Raw genomic sequence first — 12,831 nt, 5'->3', positions numbered from 1 at the left:
GATTTTGGGGAGTGTTTGTACAAGCACATTTTTAGTACAGTATTTAAAATTTTATAATGAAAACCTTAATAAAAACATTTATACTCGAAGATATGATATCCATAAGAAGATGAGCCTTATTCATCATTGTAATAATAATCCTGATGAGTAAAATCTTCTAAAAATAAGAGAATGATCTTAAAGATAGCTACACCTATGTCTATTTTATTAAATAAATTAAAATTTTATTAATTTAGTTAGTGTGAAAAGTGGGCATACCGCATACCTCTTAAACAATTACTTCTTCATCTTATCCTATGAATTTATATTATTATTATTATCTTTTTGGTAATCAGACCAGTTTATGCGTACTTTAATTAATACTCGGGGTTTATTAAATACACTATAAACCCCAAAAGATTAGGTAAATACAATGTTATTGTAATAAGTAACCTCAAGGTTTGAACGTAGGAACTTAAGTAAGAGAGCAAACCTTCTTGACCGTTAGACTAATCTCTTAGGGTTTATAAATATTTATTTCTCTAACACATATTATCTTTTCATTTTTTTTTAATATTTACTAATGCATATGTCTCTTAATTTCAAAGTTGACGTTATTAATCATGGTATAAACAAAGAAATAAAATAAAATAAAAACAAATTGAAAGGGTTTCTTATGTATATATATATATAATTTTATTTAGAGAGTTTTAATATATAATTTTTTATCAAAAGAAAATAAAACTTGTGATCTTATTACTAACTCAAACTGTGACCTTGTCTTTCCTATTATGACTTTGATCATTTTCTTTATAATATTTTAATATTACAACAATGCTCGTTACTCTTTCTTTTCAAAATCTCTTTAAATTTATGTCAAACATAATATGAAGATAATTAATTATCCATAAACTTTAAATATTTATGCACCTTAAAATTCAAATATTAATTTACCATGTACCCAATACAATAATACAAGCAACTTCAATTTATAATTATATATTTAATAATATTAAATTATAGCTAATTTTATTTGTTAATAAACTGGCTTTATAGAGGAGGTCAAAAGTGTACTAAAAACCTCAAAGAGAGGTTCTCATTAATGTAGACTCTATCAATCTATAAAATAAATATAAATATTCATAATTAAATCATTTCAATACAGAGAAGATGCATGCATAGTAGCGTGAGCTCAACATGACGCGCGCGTGGGCGTCTGCGGCTACTCACACGTCACCATCTAAGTGGGTCCCCTTGAATTCTCTCTCCTGCCCGAGCTACCATTGTTTTCCACTCTCAACTCTGCCCGAGCTGCCCGTTTCTCTCCTTTTCGTCTTTTTCAATGTGCAACCCCAACAGCCTTTCGCTATATATCTCTGTACGGTCGGTCAGTTCTCACGGGCACCCCGGGCAGCCAAATCGCCCCGCTGCCCGCTTTCTCCGGGCAGCCCATTTTGCTTTTTCCGGTCTTCGATTCTATTAAAATTTAATTTAAAAAAAAAAAAAGAGAATCGATAATAAAGTTTATGTATTTGATATTTTTGCCATTTTGTTTTTATTAGTTTTTTTTTTTTCTTTTGCTGTAACAGTCACTTATTTCAAGTATTTTGGAGAGAGATTTCTTGTACCTTATAGCAAACACATTTTGTGGTTTAGCTAAGAGTTTTCTTTTTCTTTTTCTTTTTAAAAATTATTAATTAATTATTTTGTTTTGTCAAGTTTGTTAAACTAAAGTACTTTAGTTTTGAGTTTGGAAAGTCGATCAATCTTTGGTTACTGTTTATGATCTGGTTCATGTGATCTATTTCGTTCTCAACTGAGCTGGTTGTTTTCGTCTTTTATGACCTGGTCTAGGGGCCTCTTAAAATGAAAAGTTGTGAAATTTTGAAACTCTTTTGGTGGGTAGAGGAAGAAGTGATTTTGCGGGGTTTGATGAGTTTGGGTCAGTGATTTTAGGTTTTGTTGAGGAGTAGAATGGGGTTTGATGGTGCAAATGGGAAGGTGAAGAGTTCTTCTGGATGTGTGCAAATCAAGGGAAGGAAGAAGAGAGAGAAGGGTTGAAGATGAAGTAAGGCTGGAGAACGACTGGTTGGCTCAAGTTAGGTTTATTGGAAGCTGCATTTCTTCAAGATCCAAAGTTGATAGCTCTGTTAGTGGCACCAGTACTCATTGTGGTAATTCTTGCTTTACTTGGACCTTCTTTTTTCTATTTCAGGTTTTCCTGGTAATTTTTAGGTGTTTTGTTGGTTTTTCCTGAGGGTGTTTATCATTTTTTGTTAGATTATCTACACACACACACGATTTTGCTTACTTGTGTTTTTAGTTTTTTACTGTTTGTTGATGTTATGATCTTATCGATGTGAATTCGTTTTGGGAGTCTATTACATTTCCAAGCTGTAATTGAGTAAACGCAACCAAAATGCCAGGGGAAGTGGGAACTAGTAAGGTTAACTGGTATAGTTTGCTAGTTAAACTACTTCTTGATGTTTATGAAGACATGGAGTTTCTTAGATTTGAAAAGAAATTTAAATTAAAAAAAAAAAAAAAAAAATTCAAGCTGAATTTTCTTTTCCTCAATCGTTGGACTATTTCACAATTGCATGGGAGTTTCTTTCAAAAGAGCCTTCCTAGAACTTTTTCCTACAGATGATTCCTGAGTTTGGGAAACCATTTTTTGGATTCCTAGCGAAGCGGTACATAATTATGTTGGAGATAATATTCGAATTTTTACCTCTATTTCTCTGTCTATTTTTTCTTTGTTTACCATTTTATTGGATCTTCTGTTGTGAAAACTGAATCATATCCCTTGGAGTAATTGCAAACATCAGTCATGTAGCTTAGTATTTCAGCTCACAAGTCACTCACCAAAAGACTCGGTCAGTGCTGGAAGAATTTAACTTAGAAGTGAAAAAAGAATATGTGCAGTTGTATTTGCTAATATGTCTCTACTCTAAATCGTTTGCACTGGATGGATAATCTACAGGAATGGAAATATCATATTATCCTTCATTGAAAAATTAACTGGTTAATTCAAGCTGATCAGGCTTCAGTTTTCAAGGAAATATAATTTGGAAATTGGGGCTCAACCTTTGACCACCCCTTTTTGCATCAGTATATTTGGTTTACACCGATTTCTTCTGGACTATTAATATTGATGGGTATGACAGTTGACAACTAAGAACATCTGACTTGCATTTGCTTTCGGTAGTATATTGGAGTATTGCTGGTGGTAATCCTTGGCTGTATGATTTAATTGGATGCCATATTTCTAAAGCCAGATAACTTGCTAAATGTTGTGGCAATAGTTGAGCTGATATGTTTCAGTTTCAGTAGCTGGATTAGTAGGGTTAACTTGTTGGTATTGACAGCATTGGATATAGTTGCAATAGCAATGCATTTCTGCGAGCATGTTTTGCATCAAATTCAATGTTACTAATTTCTGTCAACTATCAGAATATGTTTGCATTTCACGATTATGTCCTTCAAATATTTTCTGTTTTATAAATTTCTCAGTTTCTGCATAAATATTTCTGAACTATCTCATGGGCTAAAGTTGACTGAACCTGTGAAATTTACGCTACTCACTTCATTCTGTGGGAGAGATAGTGGGGATGCAATATGAAACTTCCTAAGGTGGTGAAGGTGGTGGTAACATATTGGATTTGTGAGAACCTGCATCTCAAAAAATAAGAATAAGGTAATCATGCAGTGAATAGATTTTGTTTGGTTTGAAATACGCTTGAGTGAGGCAGTTTTACTAATTATAAGTTAAATCATAAAGCAAGAGCATATTATGGTTTGGAGAGTTCTGGATTGCTTTTCTGAATATGTAACTTACACGCGCGCACACACACACACACACACACACACACACAGATATATATATTCTTTCCCAATCTAGCCTGGGTCTAGGCCTGATTAGGCCCAATCACATATGGGCTTAGGATCGATCCTAGGCCCATGAAAAATTTCAAGGCCCGGGACCCGTCCCTAAGACCTGTCCTAGGCCCATAGGATGGATTGGTCCTAGAAAAATCCATCACCCCCCCCCCCCCCGCCAAAACCAACTCTTTTTATATTTAAGGCTAAATAAAATTAAGTAGGGGTGTTTTTGTAATTTTTAGGGGGAGATTAGTAATTTTTTAATTAATTTTAAAAACAAGAAATTAATTAAGGGTTAATTATGGTTAATAATAATTTATAAATATAGAGTGTTTTAAATCTAAACTTTAAAAAGATAATTTAATTAATTAATTTTAATGTAAATGTAATATTCACACTTTACAAATAAATAATTAAATAATTTTTTTTAATTAAATTATTCATTTATATCGTCAATAATATTTACATCGTTTAAATTTGTGTTCTTGGAGAGTTCGGGATCTTCAGGGTGTTGCTGTAGTCTTTTCTCTAAATGAGTCCAATCTCGTAAGCACATCATCACTTCAATTATCTCATTGGTTAAAGAGCATCTTTTGTCTTTAACAATTTGGCCACTCATTGAGAATGCTGACTCGGATGCAATTGTCGAAACCAGTACAGATAAAATGTCACGTGTCATTTGGGCTACAATGGAGAATCAAATTTGATGTTGGTTCCACCATTGAAGTACATCTATCTCACGTTTTTCCTTCTTCGTCATGTAGAACATGTCCATTTGTAGGTAGCGATTCAGCTCATTTGGTCCATGTATGTACGAGCTAGACTTGCTACTTCTGTCATGTTCTATATACATCCATATGTTCGATCCTTGATAGATGTCTTCATCAGGGTCCTACTAGTCGTCTCTGCTGGACGTTCCACTTTCATTGTACCCGTTCTGATATAAAGAAAAAATGTTTTCCAATTTCTGCTTAAAGTTAATCAAATAAGAAGTATAATCATGTTTTAAATACTGGTTTATTTCAGTAATTATACAATTAACTACGAGTAATTTAAACTTAATATCTATAAAAAGTCTAATCTATATAAGAATGGAATATCTAACTAATATTTTTCGTATTTTTTTTTTCCATGTTTGAAACAATTTCCATTAAGACGTCATTATATCTATATTTAGCCAAAATTTTAGAAATTTGAAGTAAAATATCTAACGCTAAATTAGTTATAGGATAATAAATACCGCTTAATGTATTAGTGGAATCATAAAAAACTTCAAGAAATAAATAAAAAAATTTATAAACCGTCCAATCATCAAAGCTGACAAATTCCTCCAGATAGTTCTTTCAGTTGATGAAATATGTAATTTGTTTTGCGGTTGGCAAAGCTTTTTTCGACATCAAGTAGGTGGAGTTTTAACGGATAGGCATGTCCGTACATAACTTCAAATGTCGAACCGGTATGTCCCCTTGCTTGCAATATTTGATGTATTTTTGCCATCTTTTGTTGCTACTGCCAATGATGAATTCGATAGTCGCGCACCCTCTCAATCTTCGAATTTATAGTTTTTAAACATGTTTTAACAATCAAATTAATGATGTGGCAAACGTATCTCTGGTGAAAAAATTTGCTTTTACCACACGGATCCAATCTTTTCAAATAAAGAGATAGTTGTGATCTTAGCAACTGCATTATCTAATGTTAATGCTACAATTCTATCCGTTAATACATATTTTTGCAAAACTTTAATAATTGTAAAATAAATAGTGTCAACATTATGTGTAATATATAATTGTTTAAAATCTATCAATTTTTGTTGTAAACTGCAACTATAATCTAAGTAATGTATTGTGACAGTTTAAAAATCTGTTTTTGTTCTACAAGCGTATGTCTTAATTAAGCGCAATAGATATATTCTTAAAATTTTGAAATTCGTTTTTAAGTTGAACATTTTTTTTGTTATAAAGTTTTAGTATGTCTTTTCTACTTGTATCTTTACTAACATGAATATATGCTGAACAAAATGCATTTTTAATCATGTGAATAAAATAATGATCTATGTATATTGCTATTTCCTCTTGTGCTTGGATTGCATTGCATTGTCATGTTGATAGAGTTGAGGATTGTAGATTAAAATTAAGTTAAGTTTGAATTTGTTTATCGGGTCCAATTGAAGATGAACTGGATAGCTGCATTAATTGGGGGTATTTCTTCTCAAGTGTTACCGCATCGTCAAAGTCCCATTTTTAGTGTCGATAATGATTGTACAGAAATTATATACCTCACACATTTTCTCCCCCTCTCCATTTGGCTTTGCCTGTTTTGATTTAGTGAAGTATTGTCATACCCTGGACACGAGCCTCTTTGACAATTGGGTCGTGGAGTCGTAGCTCGCTTGTGTTTGACTGCACCCAATCCCGATCGATTATTTTGTTGAATTGCAGTTGCTACCTCTGAAAATGGTGAAAATTGATCGAACCATTCCATTTCTTCAATGGATAGAACGTAAAATTCATTTAGAGATGATCTTCTAAATGCATAATTTTGGGAATCTATTATGAATTTATGATAAAATAACAAATAATTAAATAAAAAATTGAATAATAATATGAATAAGAGATGAAATTGAATAATATGAATATATAAATTGAATTGAAGAGAATATGAATGAGAATTGGAGTAGAGAGATAGAGAGAATGAGAGATTGAGAGTTGGTGAAAAAAAATGGAGGTTTGGGATTAATTTATAGTATAGGTTTTATTTTATTTTTTTTTATTTGGTAAAATATCAATTTAAAACTTAATTTTTTTGTCAATTTCAAAATTTATGTGGGGTTTTTAGATATTTTCCAAAGGGTTTTTGGAAAAGGGGAAAAGGGTTTTGGACTTGGGCTTGGGATCGGTCCCAAGGCCGGGCCTTAGAGGAGGGACCAAGCTAGGGCTTGGGCCCTCCTCCATGGGCCTGGTCCAGGTTTGGGACCAAGCCTCCTAGGATCGGTTTTTTGGTCTGCTTTTTTTCGGTCCCAAATTCCCACCATATATATATATATATGCAGGCAGATCAAAATTTTGGGAATTTTTTTTGAATTGGTTTGGGTTGGATCCTTAATCAGAAGGACTAAGGATTTTCATGATATGAAAGGTTGAATTAGTGATAAATCATGGTTGGTTTTTATCCTCATAGTGTTTAAACTCACAAGAGTTAGAATCAACAAGAATAAATTCATAAAAATTTTGAGTTTTCCTTAAATCTTAAGGGATAAAATGAAAATTTTTTGGAAAATTTTGTTGAACTAATTGTTTAGGTTTTTCAAAAATACAAATGAAAACTTAAATAAATATTAAAACCAAACATGATGAATGATAAGAGAATAATTAAAGAATTTAAAGATCATTAAAAGATTATTGAAAGATTTAAGGAAATTGAACTTACAATAAAAGTTTTCTTTTTTGAGGGCTTTGGGAGGTTTACATGAAAAGAGAGTGGGGGAGGAGAAAGTTTGAGAATTGGCTTTCTAAAAGCTTAGTTCACATTGCACGAGTTTTCCTAATTTATAGAAATCTTATCTTATTATAACATCACATGGATATTATTGAGTAAATATTTTAATAATTTTTTTTAAAAGAGCATTAAATGTCTCTTTTTGCAGGGAATTTCTGACTCTTCAATATTAAACTCACAAGAGTCAGAATGAACAAGAATAAATTTATAAAATTTTTTAGTTTTCCTTAAATCTTCAATGATAAAATAAAATTTTTTTGGAAAAATTTGTTGAACTAATTGAATATGAAATTGTCCAAAATATTAGCAATATCCCTAATTTGATCTCAAAATTTAAAGTCAAGTAGTGGGATAAATTTGATGCATCCCACATGTCCAAAGAAAAAATTCAACTTTGTCAAGTTCACCTCATCAAACTCAGTACCCAATCATCAATTTTTTACAAAAAGAGTCTGTGGCATTAGTATCCTTAGCAGGAGTGAAGACAAAAAAAGAACTTAAAAACCACCTCAAAACTATTCTTTCACAACTCTAAGATGAAGAAGAAGAAGCAGAAGAAGATGAAGAAGAAGAATCTTACCGAAGCTCTAGTGCCTCAGTCAATCTCACCTAGAGCAATGAAGATGACTGTTATGGAATCATCTAAGTTGTTCCAAACAATTTGAAATTACCTCCTCTAAAAAAGAAGACTAGCCAAAGAACCGACATCCGATTCAAAGAATATCTAGCATAATATTGACGAGTCAAAGATTCCTTGCAAAAAGAGACATTTAATGCTCTTTTAAAAAAATTATTAAAATATTCACTCAATAGTATTCATATGATAATATAATAAGATAAGATTTCTATAAATTATGAAGACTCGTGCAATGTTAACGAAGTTTTTAGAAAGTCAATTCTCAAACTTTCTCCTCACTCACTATCTTTTCATGTAAACCTTCCAAAGCCCTCCTAAAAGAAAACTTTTATTGTAAGTTCAATTTTCTTAAATCTCTCAATAATCTTTTAATTATCTTTAAATTCTTTAATTATTCTCTTCATCATTCATCATGTTTGGTTTTAATGTTTATTTAAGTTTTTATTTGTATTTTTTAAAACCCTAAACAATTAGTTCAAAAAAATTTTCCAAAAAATTTTCATTTTATCCCAGAAAATTTAAGGAAAACTCAAATCGTTAATATATATATATTAACCATTTGGACAAAACCTTATCGGCCGAATTAGGCTGACACCCATTTGTCGACTGAAAGTCATCTTCAACCTCCAACCAAAATTTCTTTCCGAATCCGCTGAAGTTCGTCGACACCCATACCCAAATTTCTTAAGACCACCCATTTTCAAGATATCCACTCAAATATAAGCTTAAACAATTATAACAACAACAAATCGTCCCAAAAAGACCTTATTTAACATGTATCTTACACATATATGCAACATGCTTAAAACTTTAACTATCAAACAATATTCAAATATCAAAACTTACCTCTTTTCTGCTGTAAACTGTCAAACAAGCCAATATTTCAAGAAATCTATCAAAAAATTGCTCCTTAAGATCAGCATATCAAGTCTTCAGTCAGGATTTGACATTTGAAGAATGGGTTTTGGATTAATGGTTAAGGATTTCTCAATAAGGCTAATTTTGTCTGAAATTATTATGTTAAAGTGACTTGAGATATTTCTTCATAAACTTCTAAAAAATTACTAGTTTTTCAATTCACGATGTTGATGCAAGATATACATTAACTAGAGTGATCCGATTGACCTTGGTGGAATCAGAACCAATGTATGCGTGATTAATTAAAACCATAAAACTGATGAATTTAAGTGCACAAAAGTAAAGAATAGTGAACAATTTTTAAAGTGGTTCAGCAAGTTTGAATCTTGAGCTTATGTCCACTGTATTTCTTATTGCTTAAAGAGCTTACAAGAAATATTATAATATGCCTAGAACAATTTGCTAACCCCCTTCCCATCGTTTGAGAGAGTTTTTATACAAGTTTCTTACAAAGAAAAGAGAGCAATTAAAGAAATTACAATCAAGATAAAAGTGCAACTTCAATATTCTCACGATTGAGCACTAACATCACACTATGATTACTGTTGATCTTATCTCTTCTGAAATATCCAGGATTTGAACTTATATGTGATTCGTTCGAACAACTATCAGGGTTGGTTGCGACTAGCTTATGCTTGGTCAAGTTGTATTTCGACGAGATTATGATGGGTCGGACAAATGCGGAATCAAACTGATGCTAGGTCGAACTATATTCTCGCGGGCTTTTGACATATCCGAGCTTAATAGAAAAATCACACACAACATCTACCCCCTAGTGTTCGGTGTTTGTTTCGACCTTCAAAGACTAATTGCCCGCTTTGACATTTAGCTCAAACCTCTTCAATTACACATTGACCATAGGTTTAATCGAACTTTATCAGTTAGCCTTAGCTTCAGTTGACGTTAACGAGACTTAAGCTTTTTTGCTACGATATCCATGATAAATTTGGAATTTGAAATGAGGGGCATGTAAGTAATTTTCGTGTGGTCGTGTCGCATTAAATGCAGTTGACTTTTGCAGTTACTTTTCGTCGTCCACGTGTGAAGTCGAGGCGATGTGCGACAACTATTATGATTATAGAAGTCTGATGGTTGATCGCCCTTTTATGGATGATCGACACATGGACACGTCGAGCAGTCAAGATTGCTCAACGAATTGAGGGTTGTTATTCATCGCAGATCAACGGTAGAGGTTAAATCTCGCCCCTTCGTCTCCCATGCTCACCACTATAAAAACGAGCATTCTTCATCAAAATTACACATTTGCAATATCTCAAACCCATTTGCTTCTTATTCCATTGTTGCTCTCTCAAACTTACTAGCGACTTTCTAGCAAACTCCCACTGTGTTATGCACTTTGGTATGGCTCTTGTCTTCATTCTTTTCTATTTCAAGTTTTTTTATGTTGTCGAAGGTGGCCATTATCGTGGCCACTTTAGCTTTTTTAGGGTTTTTTGAGTAAAACCACTGGTTTGGGTTTTATAAGGGTTTAAGAAAGTGGCCATGGGAATCCTAACAACCCGCTTGTATCACTTGGTCAATGCAAGCTATCCTGGATGCTTGAACTGAAAGTAAGTGTGGATAGGCCACCGATATTTTGAGCTCTGACACTTGGGCGCTTCTGTTTTAAGTATTTAGAGGCATGCTTCCACCATGTCTTCATCTAGCAGCCATAACATAGATCGCCTTTTCAACTCCCTAGCAACTTAAAATGTTCGCGGGAGAGGAGTCCTAGAAGAAGTTTCTGAGGACTTTATTATAAGGGCTCAGACAGCGATGTTTCGGGCTCCTCAAACAATGCTTCTGTAGAACTTCCCCCGCCAAGGAGCTCACCAATTCCTAGACCTAGGAAGGAACCAAGTTCCTCGATTGGGGTAGAAAAACTTGAGTGCATAAAAGATATTTATGCAACTCAACTTCCGTTGATGGCTCCGAAGGTATCTCTCAGAAAAATCCCCCTAGAGGTTGGGCGGTGATTTTGGACACCCTTCTAAGGTGTGGGATGTCCGTCTCCCCTCATTATTTTATTGTTGACGTACTAAAAAGGTTCGACATTGCTCCCTTCCAACTGACTGGGAACTCATATATAATAATTGTAGGAATGTACATAGCATACCAAACAGCTAAATTAGGCAAGCTATCTGTGAACGAGTATAGGTTAAAGAAAAGTCAAGACCAGATGTACTATCTCTCTAAGGTGAGGAAAATACGCTTGAATGGCTTGGTCGAAGTCCCGAAGAAGATTGGGAATTAGGACTCCCAATATTTCTTCTATGAAGCCGAGGAAACCTAATCTTTGCCTTGAAGGCTAGTGAGTATCTTGATCTTTGCACAAAGCTTAATGCTTTTTTAGTCAGACACACGAGCTTACCTGATTTTCTTTGTTTTGTAGCAAACGTCAAGCAAAATTTTCTCCCTAAAGCAAGCCAAGAGCGGCTTCAACGTTTTGGGAGGCTCCTAAGCAGCAAGCACAATGTTATCTAGCTCATCACGTTTTCCTGCTTAGTAGCGTACAGTTTCTACAATGGCTTAGCAAAATTCTACACTATCTATAAGAAAGGTAAGTGTTCAATAGCTCGCTATTTATATCTCCATTTTTATAAGTCATTAACAGTTTTGTTTTTTTTTGTAGATATGTGGACTGATAAGCCAAAGAACCTAAAGAAGAAGGCGCCAGCTCATGGGGCTGCCTAGAAACTACCAATGATCCCAGCAAAGAAACATCTCATAAATCCTATCGAGGCGATTGGGCCTGGTTCCTCACGGCCAGCCCTTCAAGCGAACTAGCGGAGAACTTGAGGAAGGCCCAAGTGCAAAGAAGCCCACGACTGCTTCCAAGGCAGTCGGGCAAAAGGGTACTCTCGAGCTCCCCAAGGGCTCAACGAAGTACTCCGAGCCGGCAGGAGGCTCGGGGAAGAAGAAGGTGACCGAGTAGTAGGTGGGCTTGGGAAAGAGAAAATCGATTGAGCAGTAAGGAGGCTTGGGAAAATAGAAGTCGACCGAGCAATTGGAGGGCTAGCATAGTGACCAAGCTCTGTTTCACAATGTTTCAAAGTCTTCTCCTTTCATTTTTGCTAATTGCTTTTTCCTTTTCATGCTAGCATAGTGACCAAGCTCTTTTTTTATTAGAGTTATCCAACATTGTTGGGCAATCACCTGGGTTGGCAAGAAGCAGAGAATCTCAAAGAAGATGTCTTGGTGAAGGTCGAGGTGGTAGAGAAAGAGAAAGAGTCACTGCGAGCCGAGCTTAAGTGACTTAAAGAAGGGTAGGCCGAGACCCTCGCGGTCAATGAGAAGGAGTTTCTCGACAAATTCTCGAGGAGCGAGGTTGCCCAACAAAAAGCTGAGACGGACCTATAGAGGGCCAAGGAAGACCTAGCGTAGCAGCGAGATGCCAACAATAAACTGGCTTACAAGCTTGTCGTGGCTTAAAAAGCTGCATCTGACTGGGAAGCCAAATACACGGATGCCTTGGGCCAACTCTTCCAAGAGAGGGACGACCGCAAGGAAGCCAAAGCAGAGGCTGTTAACCTCAAAAAAGAGGTTAAAGGACTGAAGTCGAAGGTCAAAAGCTACGTCTAGGAGACTTTGATTTACTTGGTCTAGCAACTATGGGAGGCTCATCTCTCGCTAGACTTCTCTTTTCTTCCTGCCATCTACCAAAAAGAAATTGAGAGGATGAAGGTTGAAGCAGAGGGCTTGGAGTTTGTTTACTCAGACAGCTTCGGGTCTGATGAGAGTGAGGATGAATAAGGAGGCGACAAAAAGGAAGAGGTCGCAGTCAAGCAAGAGGTCAAGGACCGACCCCGCTTCCAATTGATGCCAGCGACCTTCCCCTGGGCGAGCCATCAAAATATGCTCCTACTCCTGCTCTTAAAGATGTTGTTCAAGTTCCTGTTGTCGAAGATGCTCCAACC

General features: G+C 34.7%; 1 long non-coding RNA gene across 1 annotated transcript; it reads left to right on the top strand.

Moving 5' to 3' along the window:
• Nucleotides 1-11,195: 11,195 nt before the first annotated feature.
• Nucleotides 11,196-12,831, top strand: LOC116142967. The gene is made up of 3 exons (XR_004130071.1): nucleotides 11,196-11,225; nucleotides 11,307-11,474; nucleotides 11,547-12,831. It is a non-coding gene; the product is annotated as an uncharacterized LOC116142967 (long non-coding RNA).

The sequence above is a fragment of the Pistacia vera genome, unplaced genomic scaffold, assembly GCF_008641045.1.
Source record: "Pistacia vera cultivar Batoury unplaced genomic scaffold, PisVer_v2 Contig423, whole genome shotgun sequence".
Lineage (NCBI taxonomy): Eukaryota > Viridiplantae > Streptophyta > Magnoliopsida > Sapindales > Anacardiaceae > Pistacia > Pistacia vera.
This window is presented reverse-complemented; position numbering and strand designations above follow the sequence as displayed.